The sequence below is a fragment of the Ailuropoda melanoleuca genome, chromosome 1, assembly GCF_002007445.2.
Source record: "Ailuropoda melanoleuca isolate Jingjing chromosome 1, ASM200744v2, whole genome shotgun sequence".
NCBI lineage: Eukaryota > Metazoa > Chordata > Mammalia > Carnivora > Ursidae > Ailuropoda > Ailuropoda melanoleuca.
In genome coordinates, this window is record NC_048218.1 from 57,467,853 (window position 1) to 57,481,878 (window position 14,026).

The following is a 14,026-nucleotide window of genomic DNA, read 5'->3' on the forward strand; positions in this document are numbered from 1 at the left end:
TATCTATCTATCTATCTATCTATCATCTATCTATATCTATCTATCTATCTATCTATCTATCTATCTATCTATCTATCTATCCATTTTTTAAGTAGGTTCCATACATAGCATGGGGCTTGAACTCGCTACCCTGAGATCAAGAGTTGCATGCTCTACTTACTGACTGGTTCAAACTATAGCACAAACTATAATGGTTCAAACTATAGCACAAACTATAATGGTTAAAATATCAAAACCTAACTGCATTAAAATATCAAAAACCTAACTGCATTAAAATTAGAAACTTTTCAAAATAAGCTACAACAGACACAGATTAGGAAAATATATTTGTAATCTCTATTGCCCAAAGGATGAGAATCCAGAATAGTACAAACAAAACCAAAACCAAAACCGGTCCAAATAACAATAGCAAAACAAATAAACTAATAGAATGATGGCTAAAGATATAAACAGGCAACACACACAAGAAAATCCCAACGGTTTATAAGTAAACAATTTTTAAATGAGATACTATTTAATACCTGTCAAATTGACAAAAAATTTGAAAGTCTAGCCATCCCAAATGTTATGAAGTATGTGGAGACGTTCTTACAGATGGCTAATGAGAATATAAATTACTACTACAACTTTGGAGAGAAATTTTACATTCCTAGTGAAACTGAAAATGCATGTTTCTTATAATTAAGCAATTCCTCCTCCATGTAAAAACATGTATAAAAATGTTAACTGCAGTATTAGTTATGATTGGGAAGTACCAGAAATAACATCTAACAATGAGAGACTCAACAAACAAATTTTCGTGATATCTACAGTAGAATACATTTTATATAGGCCACACTACAGCTTATGGCTTATGTAAAACTAATGATAATGATAGAAGGTCAGAACAGTTTTGTTTGTTTTTAACCTTTTGTTAAAGGTTTAGAGAATATCACACTCAAGAGGGCACAAAGAACTCTTCCTAGGTATTGTGAATATTTTGTACCTTGGATTGGATATTGTCATACCTACATAAAAGCTCATCAAGCTACATACTTAATTTGTGCACATCGTTTTATGTAACTTAGAATAATAAAAGACAAAAAACAGGTTTAGAAATAAGAGTGCCAAATATTTGTTTAATTTAGGTGTGGACTCTTGCGTGTTCACATTACTCTTTATATTTTTATGTGCTTGAAGTATTTTACTTTAAAATAATTGATAAGACAGAGACTACTGCTTTTCCCAACTAGAATTTATCAAGGTGAGAGAAACCTCTACTGCCACCTTCTTTTCACTGTCCCTGACAATAGATCCTAATACTCCAGGAATCAGCAAACACTTCACAGCCTAACATACTTACAAAGTGTTCGTTTTGTCAAAGCAAAAGCAAAACTTTCAATTCATCTCTTAACTATTTGTAGAGTCTAGGCTTTCTTAAGTGACTGACCAGCAGCACATGCTGTTGATATGATGCTACCAACGCACAGAGATCATGTAGTCAGGGTTTCAAACGACTAAGTGGGGGTGCCTTGCCAAGGACTGTTCTGATATGAATCAACAGGTGGTTTGGCACCAACATTGCTATTTACTCGTGCGTTTCACCTCTGGTTTCAGAAAAGAAAAAAGAGACGATACCTTTTCAATGCTGTATTTCAAGTCGACCATATGGAAGGCAAGGTTTTATTCCAGCCAATTCTCTTTCTCTCAAAGCGTGGAGGAAAAGTGCCAGCCACTGCTACTCTCGCCACCAGCCACGGTACAGATGTTTGGAAAATGCAAAAACGGAGAAATGAAACAAAAAGAAAACCCTCAAAAATAAAGTTTTGCATAAATGAAAAATAGAGTATATAATTATCATGGCTGCAAAAAGGTAAATGCATTTTTTATTTTCCCTTTGTGCTAAACTAAAAGAACCAAAACACACAAAAACATTGATGTTTTAACTTTTAATCAGTGTCTTGTTAAAACTGACAATTAACAAGGACCACCTCAAACATGGCTAAAAGTGGGAATAAAAATCAGATTTCGTTCAATCTGATAAAAGATTTTCTATCTCCAAGAATGTTAGAATATGACCTACTTAAATTAATACTTATTAAAGGAACAGACCCATTTAAAAATATATGTTTTCAGGGGTGACTGGGTGGCTCAGTCGTTAAGCGTCCGCCTTCGGCCCAGGGCGTGATCCCAGCGTTCTGGGATCGAGCCCCACATCAGGCTCCACCGCTGGGAGCCTGCTTCTTCCTCTCCCACTCCCCCTGCTTGTGTTCCCTCTCTCGCTGGCTGTCTCTATCTCTGTCAAATAAATAAATAAAATCTTTAAAAGAAAAGTCAATCCACCAAGAAAATATAACATTTATAAATATTTATGTACCCTATATAGAACACCTAAATATATAAAGCATATAAGTGGATTCAGCAGTTGATGATGATAAGCAATATGCCAAAAATAAATAAATAAAAAACATCTCTCTCTTCCAAAGGTAAAATGGTCAGACGAATTGAAGAATTAAAGTAGGAAAAAAAAATGTTGAGGGGCTCCTGGGTGATTCAGTTGGTTAAGTGACTGCCTTCAGCTCAGGTCATGATCCCAGGGTCCTGGGATCCAGCCTCGTGTTGGGCTCCTTGCTCAGTGGGGAATCTGCTTCTCCCTCTTCCTACTCTGCCTCCTTGTGCTCTCTCTCTCCTGTCAAATAAATAAATAAAATCTTAAAGAAAAAAAAGAATTAAAAAAAATTTAAAAAATATATGTTTTCAGCTGCCATAATGGGAATGGGGAAAGTGTTTCTTTGAAATCTTATAAGAGAAAAAATTTAATTGAAATTGTAATGGTTCCTTTTGTGACTCAGGTAAAATACAGCTTAGGAAGAAATGTCACCAAACTATTCAAATGTATATCCCTAAATTGGCTTAGCCAGGACACAACCCCAGTTATTCCAAAAACAAAAGCCCTATTAGACTTAAGTACATCAATGTGAATTATTCAAATGAGACTGTTTGTTAAAAATAAATTTTTAGGTCTAGCTCTGCCACAATCTTGTGTATCTTTGTTCACGTTATTAAACATCTTTGGGTCTCAGTATCCACATATCCAAATGTGAGTGTGATACAAAGTCAGAGACTATCATCGAGTTCCTTTCCAGTCCTAAAACCCTATGAATCTAATGAGATTACTCCAGCATAAGAATTTTTATTTTCTCTCTTCCTTCCTTTCTTTCTTAAAATAAATAGACAAATAAACAAGCAAATAAGTAAATACATATTAAAAACACATACACATACACTAATCAGCTATCCCTCAGACTATAAAGAGAGAACATTTTTTATTGTTGGTGCCATTATCTATTCCCTAATGTGTATTTAAAAAGAGAGTTCCCATAAAAAAAATACTTTGTTTTTTTCCTGAATCAAAAATAGCATATTATTTCTTTGCCATTTAAGTTCTATTAAAAAAGTAAAACACAAAGTTATTACAGAAATCTTATTAGGAACTTTAAAAAGAAAGAAAAAGTCACTAGAACTCCATTTAAAATTCAAGTAGTTCATTTACATGTGTTCTTTTACAGAAAATATAAGTGCCCTGCCTCAAACTACCTCCACCTCCTTTTCCAAGGTAATATCCTTAACTGTGAAAAACAGAGGACCCTCTCTCATACCTTTCCCACCTGTCTTCTGAGGTAACAAAGCAGGGGTATAGATTGCAGTGTGAGATATTTGGGATGGGAGTAGCACATTTCATTTGGGAGACAGTACTGTGGTCAGTTCGCCAAATCTAAGAGAAATGTAAGCCCCATCACTACTTTGTCAAGAAATATGGGTTCTCATGGCTGAATGATGATAACCATTTTTACACAAGACTTTCAAAAATGAAAGCACCTGAGCCAACAGCAGAAAATAAGTCTGAGAATGCAAGTTTTTCTCGTCGATATTTAAACCAGACAAAACAATACCAATGCACCTTTAACCAAGAGTCTAAAAATAATACAGGGCACCTGACACCTTGATGAGTAAGAGACGCTCAGCTTTATGAAAAGGCTTAGGGCGAAGGCTCCATTGTTCCCAGTGCTGATACGCCCAAGGCACCAGCAGAGGCAGAACACTCTGGCACAATAGGCAAGGCTCCTGTTACAGGCTCCAGATCAGGTCTGTATGCTGATAAGCCTGGGACCCACCACACTGCACACTCAAGGAACACCAAGGTTGGATCCCCCAAGGGAGGAGGGCTGCTCAAACAGCAAGGCAAGAACTGGAAGTTGCACAGTGTATGAGCACTCCCTGCTGGCAGCTGAAGTTGGAGATGAAGCGGTGGTGTGTTAGAGAGGGCTGTTGAAGGTTTCTGTGAGGACGCTAATGGACTTACCTGACTTTTCAGGGGCAAGAGCATCGCTCTGACCTAGTCAGAGAGTTCCAGATGCTATCCTGAATGAGGAAGACGTTAGGAGAGAGGCTACTGATGGGAGGAACTCCAAGAACCGGCAAAAACTAGGTTTGAAGCTGGTATACACTTTTCATTAACTTTCCCAGCTTTATAAAGTATATACGGGTCCCCCAATGAGTGGGGGGGGATGGAGGAGGTGCAGTAGGAAATAATTTCTGTGCAGCTCCCTTTATTCCAGCAAGAGAATCCTTGGGACAGTGCAGTGTGTTTGCAATGTTTATGTTTTCCAGGGAAATGCTATCCATAACCTGAATGGAACTGCCTGGTGTGTCCCTTATACTGCTGCGCCTAAGTTCCAAACAGGTGGTCCTTGTTTATCTGTATAGCCTAGGGCAACAATACTGCTATCTCCCCAGTGCTCTGCTCTGCTAGGGTTCCCCTGTAGGAGAAGACGAAGGTCAAGATGGCAGCCTGCTAAAAGCAGCGGTATTTCAGTTGCAGGAATAACTTGCTTGTCATCAACTTGTTAATGCAATAGTCAAACATTTCTTTGACATGTACAGTATCAGCTAACTTCAGCAGATAAAGGGTCTAGAACGGGAAGATGCTGCAGATGCTTTAGCTCTGAGGAAGGCTTAGCAGAGCCAAAACGTCAGCAGGGCCTGTTTGTTCCATCCTTTGCATCGGGCTCTGTGAAAGAAATGTTAGATTACTGCAATGACAAGTTTGTGACAAGCAAGTCATTTGTGCAACTGGTGCGCTCCTGTTTTTATCTGTTTACCATTCAGACTTGTGAATGCCATTTCAAGCACTTACAGGATTTCTGGCTCCCATTAAGGGGAAATGGTTCCTCCATGTTTAGAATTTTCTGCCTCAAAGAGAATTACTAAGCAATTATTTATTCCTGTGGTCACAGTGCCACACAAAAGCACTCTTGAGTTGTTTAGTTGGACTCTGAATCATGAAATGGAGTCCTGCAGACTGGATAGCTTGGAGCATCAGAAATTTCTCGTCTAGTTTATTGGAATGACTACAAAGCAGGCCTGTGAGAGTCAATAAAATTGTGGCCAGCTTGAAATACCTTGCTCTTTTGCTCTGGGATCATATATCAAGGCCATATGCTTCAAGGCACATAAATTCACTTGTAATGAGTGGATCCTGAGAAGCCAAGGCCTGACTATGTCATAGACACTGACATGTGATCTAACATATGATAGTTTTGGTGACAAGGACTGCTTTAACTGTTGAGAAGGAAACTTACACAGCTTTCTCCCTCTATTCTGTGGGTAATCAGAGGGCCAGTCCAAATCCAGAAAACATTTTAAGCATGTAGTAAAAAAAAAAAAAAAAGTAATATCATAATATAAAATTTACTGGGCATCATCTTCTCTAGGCTGACTTTTTCTCAGTAAATGGAGACCCTGGCAGATTTTAGATCAAGATTTCCAGACTGATTCATTGGATTCCTCATCTGAGATCACTGAGTGACTTTTGCTGAGTCATTTTAACCTCCTGGGAAGAGGGTATAAAATAATCCTTGTTCACTCAACATGAATTGGGCCCAGGGTCAATATTATCAGAGATGAAGAGTGCCTTCAGAGCTCAGGAACAAGAAGAGTATTTCCTAAAAGCATGTATTTTTTATGATTTAAAATATTTGCACACTGTTAGTACTGAATTTACAAATAATTGCAGGTAGACCTTTCAAAGAACACAGGAGCATGAAGTTTTGAAGCAGAGAGATACCACAGTATCTGGGGAAGTAGGTCAAAGCTGAAACAGTGTGGAATGTCAAGGACCAGACAGAAAGTAATGACGTAAAATGAAGCAGAACTTGGTATGGGTGACCGGACGTTATGGAAATGGATAACAATCCTCACTGAATAAAAACTTTATTATTAATAATTATTTGCCAAACACTATATGTGTTACACAGTTTACATGTGTAATACAGTCTTTACAGGAGCTCAATGGTGTATGCATTATCATTTTTTTTAACATGTGGAAATTAAAACTTAGAGAAATTTAAATATGTTACCATAAATCTGTTAAGTAGCCGAGATTTGAAAATAGCTTTCCTCACTCTTAAGCCCTTATATTCTTAACCACTGGAGAACTAAAGTCATTTCCACTGCCTTCAGAAGACTTTTCTCTCTCTGGTGTACTGGAAAACATTTTAATCTGTAAATGTAGATATTCAAGATTTCATATAAAAGGACCAGTGAGAATATTCTGGTTCTAGCTGTACTGCCACCTTTCTTAGGCCCCTGGGAAAGCTGAGCCTCGTCAAGATGTCATTCCTTTTGCCCCAACCTGACCTATTCCTACTTGCATACCCTGGGGAAGAGGTGAAAGTGATTCCAACCTAATCACGTATCTCTGCTGTGAATGCAGAGTGTTTGGCTGCATCTCCTGTGTCCATGCCAACCCCTTTCTCTCTCTTCATGTGTACAGTCTTTAGTTCCCCTACTCTTTGCTCCCGGTGTTACCTCCAGGGAGCCTCCTTTTGTCACTTTCTGTTATTCTTTTTAGGTGGGGGAAGGGGTGGATGCCTTTCTTACCATGACAAGGATCGCGAGACAGTATAAACTTCAAACTTTGCACAGAATGTATCCTTTGTTCAGTCTTCTGCTTTGTTTCTCTTTAATGATAACTTTGCCACCGGTCCCATTCCTACGTAACTTGGAACTATGCAAATCAAACTGGTAAGCCAGACTTCTCAGCAACTTAGTCTTCAGATGAGTATGTGTCCCAGAGGTAGGGACCTCTGAGGGAGATGTGTCTTCTGCATATGTGTTTAATAGCTCCTTTCCTTGTAATAAGAGTGGCAAAGAATAAGCTCTACGAGATCTGCATTGACATTTCCCGCTCTCTCTTTTTAGTGTATGTCCAGAGTGGGTCACAAGAGCATTTAGCTCACACAAACTGTGTTTTGTTTGTTTGTTCTATTTGTTCTTTGTGATATTTCTACTTTGTTTTTTTCTTGTTTTGTTTTGGTTTTTTTAGCGTCTAGGCATTTCCCCAAGCATAGGATTCTTACTTAAAAGCTACTCAAAAAGACCCTATGCATAATGTAAAATCATAGGATCGGCAATGTGTACAGAACCCTAAATAATTAGCGGCCTGAGTTTTGACCTTGTGACTGAGTTTGCTCATGGGCCATTCAGCCTTTGCTGCACATCAGCAGGGGCATAGGGCTCCCAGCCTCACAGGCAACCCAATCCTGCTTTCGAACCCTTCGTACAAAACTTGGCACCAAATAAGATTCCTTATGTTGAACCTTAAGCTGTCTTTCTAAAATTCCCTCCATGGTTTCTAGTCTTTTCTCACACCACCTTTCAATCCTGAGAGCTTTAGGGGATCCATAATTTAATGGCTTATTTAAAGACACTCCTTGTGCATATCATATACCAATAAGTGGGTTTTGATTGTCCTGCTTTGCCCTTCTCCCCTCACCCCACATGAGTTAAAATCCCACTCTATTCCTCTGACAATGCTGGAAGAAATGAAAGTCAGCCAGTCTACTAAGTTTTTCATTTCCATTTGGATGTAGACAACACGTGTGGCAAAGAATTCTTAATCTCTTTGATTTTTTGTCCTAATCTGTGGAAAATCTTGCTAGACAACCCCAGGCAGATTTGATGGTTATAGCTATTTATAGGGTAACCATATAATTTGTTGTCCAAACCAGGACATATTTTGTCAAAGGCCCCTGTGAATAATTATACAGAGGCCATAGGCACAAGCCAGAATTGTCCCAGGCAAATCTGTATAGTACCTTGCACATGCCTTTACTCCAATGGATATCTCTTTGTACCAGAGTTACCTATTTACTTGTCTGTTTCCCTCACTGTGAGCACTCTTAACTGATGGAAACTTATTTACTTGTGTACCTCCAGTTCCTAGATGAGTACTAGGCAAGTAGAAAGAGTATGGAAGTTTTTTTTTTTTTTTCCTAATTGAGGATGTCTTTTCCCTAATTGCATTCTGTGGGCCCCTGCCCCTTTTTATAGCAAATACCACCAACACTTACTGGGGGATGAATCAAAAACACTTCATTTAGTATAGTAGGAAGGGAATGGTGTAAGTTTAATGGTAATGGGTTTGGCTTTGAGTACTGACAGCAACAAGCAGAGGGTGAAATGTGATAACTTTTCCACTAAAAGTTTATAACTTTTTACAGAACACTGAACGATATGCTCTAATCTCTTTGTTCACAAGCAAATTTTTTTCAGCAGCTGTACCCACTGTTCCAAGTTTGTAGTAAATCAGTTGTTATAGGAAATGATCAGAACACAGTGTGATGGATACATATGTGACCATATGTAACAAAGGGTAACATCCTGTGATTCCTGAGAATTGTCCACTAAAACCTTGGTGGCACTGCTGTTGCTTTAACATATGCCAAGCATATTTAGAAGTTCCTGTGGCTTCCAGAAGTTTTTGCCTCTTAATAATAACAGTGACTTTAAAAAGAGAGAGAAGTTGGGGTGCCTGGATGGCTCAGTCAGTTAAGCTTCTGACTCTTGATTTTGGCTCAGGTCATGATCTCAGGGTTGTGAGATCGAGCCCCACCCAGTGTGGAGCCTGCATAAGATTCTCTCTCTCTCTCTCTCTCTCTCTCTCGAAGAAACTCTGAGAAATCATTCCTTCTCTTCTCCCTGACACATGTTCGAGGAAGATGTGAATCTATCCAGTTTAAGCTAAAGAGCTTCACAGAAGACAGTCCCACAACTTCCCTTTCAGTATTCAGAAGCCTCATTATCAAGAACCTACCTCATTCAAACCTATACATTTTCTGTCACGGGATAAGCATATTTTATTACTATGGGTCCTCAGTGAAGAAAAGAGAGAAAGCCTCATTTCTTATTTCCCTTAACTTGCTTAAAAACTGGTATTAGCTCAGCGTCTCAACCTTCCTTTTTCTAAGATGAGTAAAAAAGTCTCAATGTCTTTGACTTTTCCTTAAAGAATTCTTTTTCTCAAAATGTTAAATTTAAATTTTATTGGGAGGGGTTTTATAACTCTTTCTCTCTAAGACGCTCATTCAAATTTTAGTGAACTCAGAACAAGCATGATTAAGTGTCTGATCTATGCTCAGAGGAAATAGTAGAAATGTCTATATTCTGCATGCTTCTTAAACATTTCACTATTACAGCTATTTTTAAATTTCTGTTTTACCTTTCACACTCTTGATTAACTTTCTATGCTCTACTTCTAGATGTTATTTTGCCCACAGAGCTAGTCATTCTTTATTTTCAGTCCATCAGTGACATTTACCAAACCATCATCAGTAACGGAAAACACAAGACTTAGAAGAAGATTCAGAAGAAACACAGTTATATGCCTTCCCTTGCAGACTCTTTAATTTGTGGAGAGAGAAGAAATGTCCCACACAAAGTAAGCATCATGGATACATATGTTCAGGTGTGTGGTATTAGTTTAGCAGTTATTAACATATGCAAGCTAGTGCAGTTATTATGAAATTCTGTCTTTATACATATTTATATGTGCTGAGGAAGTAGAGGAATGAACTGCCCTTTGGAAGGTTTGCTCTCCCTCCTGTGAAGAATGCTGATATTCATCGTTATTTAATGACATTCTGTTTATTTACTGTTTTACTGAGTGTTTATTTTAAATGATTGTCCTCTCTCTGAAGTCTCAAATTATTGCTATTTGGCCACTGTGCATAAAAGCACTATACTTTGAAAGCACACATTCCCTGTTCTCAACATCTAAAATAGTGATTTACAACCATTTAGAATCTCTGGTGTCCTGTTGTTAATGTGATTTTGCATCACTTTCCCTGCTTACTCCTTCTTAAAATACAATTTTAAATAAAACGGATTTTGTTTTGACATATCGAAATGCTGCTACCAATAAAATTTAGACCACACTGAGTTTGTTCATATTGGAAACCATGTGTCTAAATAATCAAGGTAATCAAAGACCAGAATCCAGGACAGACACCAATGGCATACCATTCCTCCATATTGACTGGTCCCCTAACAAACATTTCTTCAGACTTTTAAAGTGCTTAGTACCAAATAAATAGATAAGAAATTTGATTGATTGATTGTCATTTGAGACAAAATTTAAAGCTCTGCTAGCTATGTGGAGTGAGATCATAACTCTAGCTTTGCCTTAGTTCACCAGAACTCTCATTGTGCCAAGAAACAAAACATATTAGGACAGCATTGTGTTGGTTATTACCTAGTGTCCTAGCATTGTCAGAGGGCTGGCAAATCAGTTTACCAGGGTTTACCTGGGGTATTTCCTTGCATGGAGGTTAGATTCAATGTCAATAACTTGCAGATAGAAGTATTAAAATGGTTGTTTTCAGGCACAGTTTCTCAAACAGTGAATTTCATTTTGGCAGAGAAGAGACAATGAAGGTAGATGTGAAAGTACCATCGCCCACAAGCTGAGCTACAGCATAACTGCAGCCTTCCTGGGTGATCAGCCACAGAGCACCATTTATGGCCAAGAGTTTGAATTTCTATATTGATCTTATATTTAAATTACATTAAATATAAATATAACAATGTTTTTAATAAGCAGCTCATTTATTAAATTTCTAGAGAATCTTCCTCTAAAATACTTAGTCCTATCTATTCTTTTATCCAAGCTATTCTCAATTTTTGACTAGCTTATTGTTTTTTATAGAATTTTATTCTATAGAAGTCTATAGTGTATATTTTCTAACAGCATAATCTATTCTTATAACTGTTATAATTTACTTAATCTATTAATCTAAGCCCTAATCTAGTCTACTCCCAGTGTACAATTCTAAGAGATTCACCTACAAAACTGAATATTCGTTACTTCTGGACACATAAATGGTCACTGGATCCATGACTGCTAGTTAAGCAGGAAGCTTTTAAGTCACTATTACATGAGGAGAAACTGAGAAGTATATACTTTGTAATTATTGGGGAAAAGAGGGCTTTGATTATAGAGAACCATATAGTTATTTCAATAGCTCATTTTTTTTCTAAAAGAACAAAGGCAATGGCCCCCATTCTGTTGTATGTATATTCAAAATTCAGTATTCGCTTTTTCTTTACACTAGATCTGGAGGTGAGTCCTAAAACGCACTCCTTTAGTAATAAAATGCTTCTTACTTGGGGTCCTTTTAAGTTGAAAGTTGGCAAATAGACTTCTTAGGAAGGTCAAGGTAGTAATCATTATATAAATCGTTCAATCATTCATAAACTGAGAGTAACAATTTATTGGCTAAAAAATAGAGGGAGGCAGATTTCTGAGCAAAGATATCCCTCAGATGGGGTCATAACAAAACTAAAACTAGATTGGTCATTTACCTCTTGTGTCATTTGGAGTGGGGGTTGTGGGTCTGTCTTTGACTGATATCTATCACCAACATACCTCATCTCCACAACAATGATAGATTTCACTTTATGTTAAGATAGACCTTGTAAACAACCCCTTCAAGTATTCTGTTGCTTATTAGCCATCCAGTCAGGCAGCTATTTCTTTTCTGCCATGGGTAGCCAATGCTGTAGAGTCAATTTATGCACCTTCCCTGCTGAGGTGGGATCAGAGGTATTTTCTCAGCACTTCTGTCCCACTGTCCTCATTTCTGTCACTTCATTCTGTGATCAGCAGACAAAATATACACTAGCGAAGAAAGAGCTGAAGAAGTTGCTAGGATTTCTAAGGAAGAAGAATCCAAATCTTTCCTGCTTTAGGCAAGAAAACATTTTAGTATTAATGGAAAGAGATGGTTAAATTGCAGCCCATCAAATTTCAACTACAGTTCCAAAGTGTGTCTAAAGTAATCCAAAAGAAAACAAAATTCCTTCTGTCCTTAGCTATAAATTCTGCAGGATGATTCTATGTTCTCATCTTATTCTGGTTTCTTCCCCTGCCCCAGAAAGGATTAGTGTCTAACATTAAACAAACAGTATATAATAAAGAACAGATATAATGTATATTCATAAAATTCTGAATCCACAGCAAGAGGAGGTTAAGATCTTAGCCTAGCAGATAAGTCTTACTGATAGTAATAGAGATGTTTCTAATTCGTTCATGGAAGGTGCTGAAAATGTTCTCTATTAAATCTTGAAGTTTTGGTATAAAAATCTTCTGATTACTGCCATATATTGGATTTTTCCCTTCTTCTGTGAGACCACGAAAACAATCTAAGTATAGACAGAGGCAGGAGGGCATTTTATTTCTTCTTATACTGGATCCATATATGTTACTATATTTTTTTTGTAAATGAATTATGAAGAAAAATACTAAATTCCTTGATGCAGGCCATGTTACAAATTCATGCACACCTATGCTTTCCTTTTTCCTGTTCTCTCAATCCTTGTGCCTATGTTTTCCTTTTTGAATTCAAGACCTGCGCTACACTGTCAGATGATTTTTGGTGGTTGGAATCCTTGTAACATTCCTTTGTCCATCCATGCGGTCTAGTTTAATACGACACTCCCAAGAGGCCTTCATCCTATCAAAGATGATGACTGATTGGACTTAAACAACAATTTACATAATATGACATAAAATCTGGAGGCAGCATTTCTAGCTGATCAAGGGAACTTTTAGCCTTACATATGATTTATAATTCTGAGGCAAATAAATATGTGTATTTCCTTTTCTGAAATATAAGCAAAGGCCCTAGAAGTCCTGAGTTTGTGTTCAGTTGTACTGAAACTGCATTAATACTGTTCATTAGGTACTTTTTTTTTTTTTAGTCCTAACAAGAAAATTTGCCATGGTATATAGCAGATCCTATATGAAAGCAAGTACTCATATGTTAGGGACCTGAATATAAAATCCAGAATGGGAAAGATCCTTGAATGAAATGAAGCTTGGGTGAATTCATTCAACTTAGGAGTTATTACTGGTCCAATGAGTCCAAGGAAGCAGCAGTTAATAATTCTATCCAGGGGCATTAATAGTTCCAGAATAGTCTCTTGGATATAGGAAACCTGGATTATTTAATCTGAGCATGACCTAAAGCTTGCAAATCCTTCTGTACTTATCCTAGGTTGGATGCAGATTTTCAAGGTAAGACTGGTTACTGGTAAACTCTCATCTTCCACGTTCCTTTCTTTAAAGTCCAGATTCCTGACATATTCTTATTATAGGATATGGTCATGATTACACATGGGTTGAGAGCACACAATATTTCAGTAACTAAAATGTTGCCCTGCTATTGGTCTCTCTTACAAACCTTGAAAGGCCAATATGCTATTATCTAGGCATTTCATGGGAAAGTTGACATAATAATGCTTTAATGATTTAACTTATAAATGGACCATTTCACTGATGAGTAGAAAGGATAACTGAGTAATGTTTGAAAATATAAATTGTTTTTGTTTCTGAGAATAATCTTCTCTCTCCAACCTAATAATATTTCTTCTGTATGTAGCTAAATCTCTATCATGTGAGACTCATACATAAACTATGGAGACTTCACCTATAAAGTCTCAACATATATATTTCTACCATAAAATAGCAACAACTATTTTGGTCCAAATATAACCCAAGCAAGAAAGAAATACCTAGAATGTAATAAAGACTGTGTTGCCTATGCATATAGCTATATACTATAAAACCCACCTAATCAAGATTGTACAATGATGCCATTTATTTCAGTTTCATAATAACATGTTTTAGAGATTCCTATTTTTGTAC

The 14,026-nt window shown here is 37.2% G+C and overlaps 1 protein-coding gene across 29 annotated transcripts in view; it reads right to left on the reverse strand.

Annotated features, from left to right (window-relative positions):
* Positions 1–14,026, reverse strand: part of ZBTB20 (zinc finger and BTB domain containing 20) — a 761,796-nt gene that overhangs the window by 237,009 nt on the left and 510,761 nt on the right. For 26 of the 29 annotated variants that reach the window (XM_034659426.1, XM_034658692.1, XM_034659530.1 and 23 more), the window contains one exon: positions 1,618–1,717. The exons of the other annotated variants lie outside the window; for them this stretch is intronic. The gene's annotated coding sequence lies outside the window, so the exon portion shown is untranslated. The remainder of the gene's footprint in view (positions 1–1,617; positions 1,718–14,026) is intronic. 29 annotated transcript variants of the gene reach the window in all.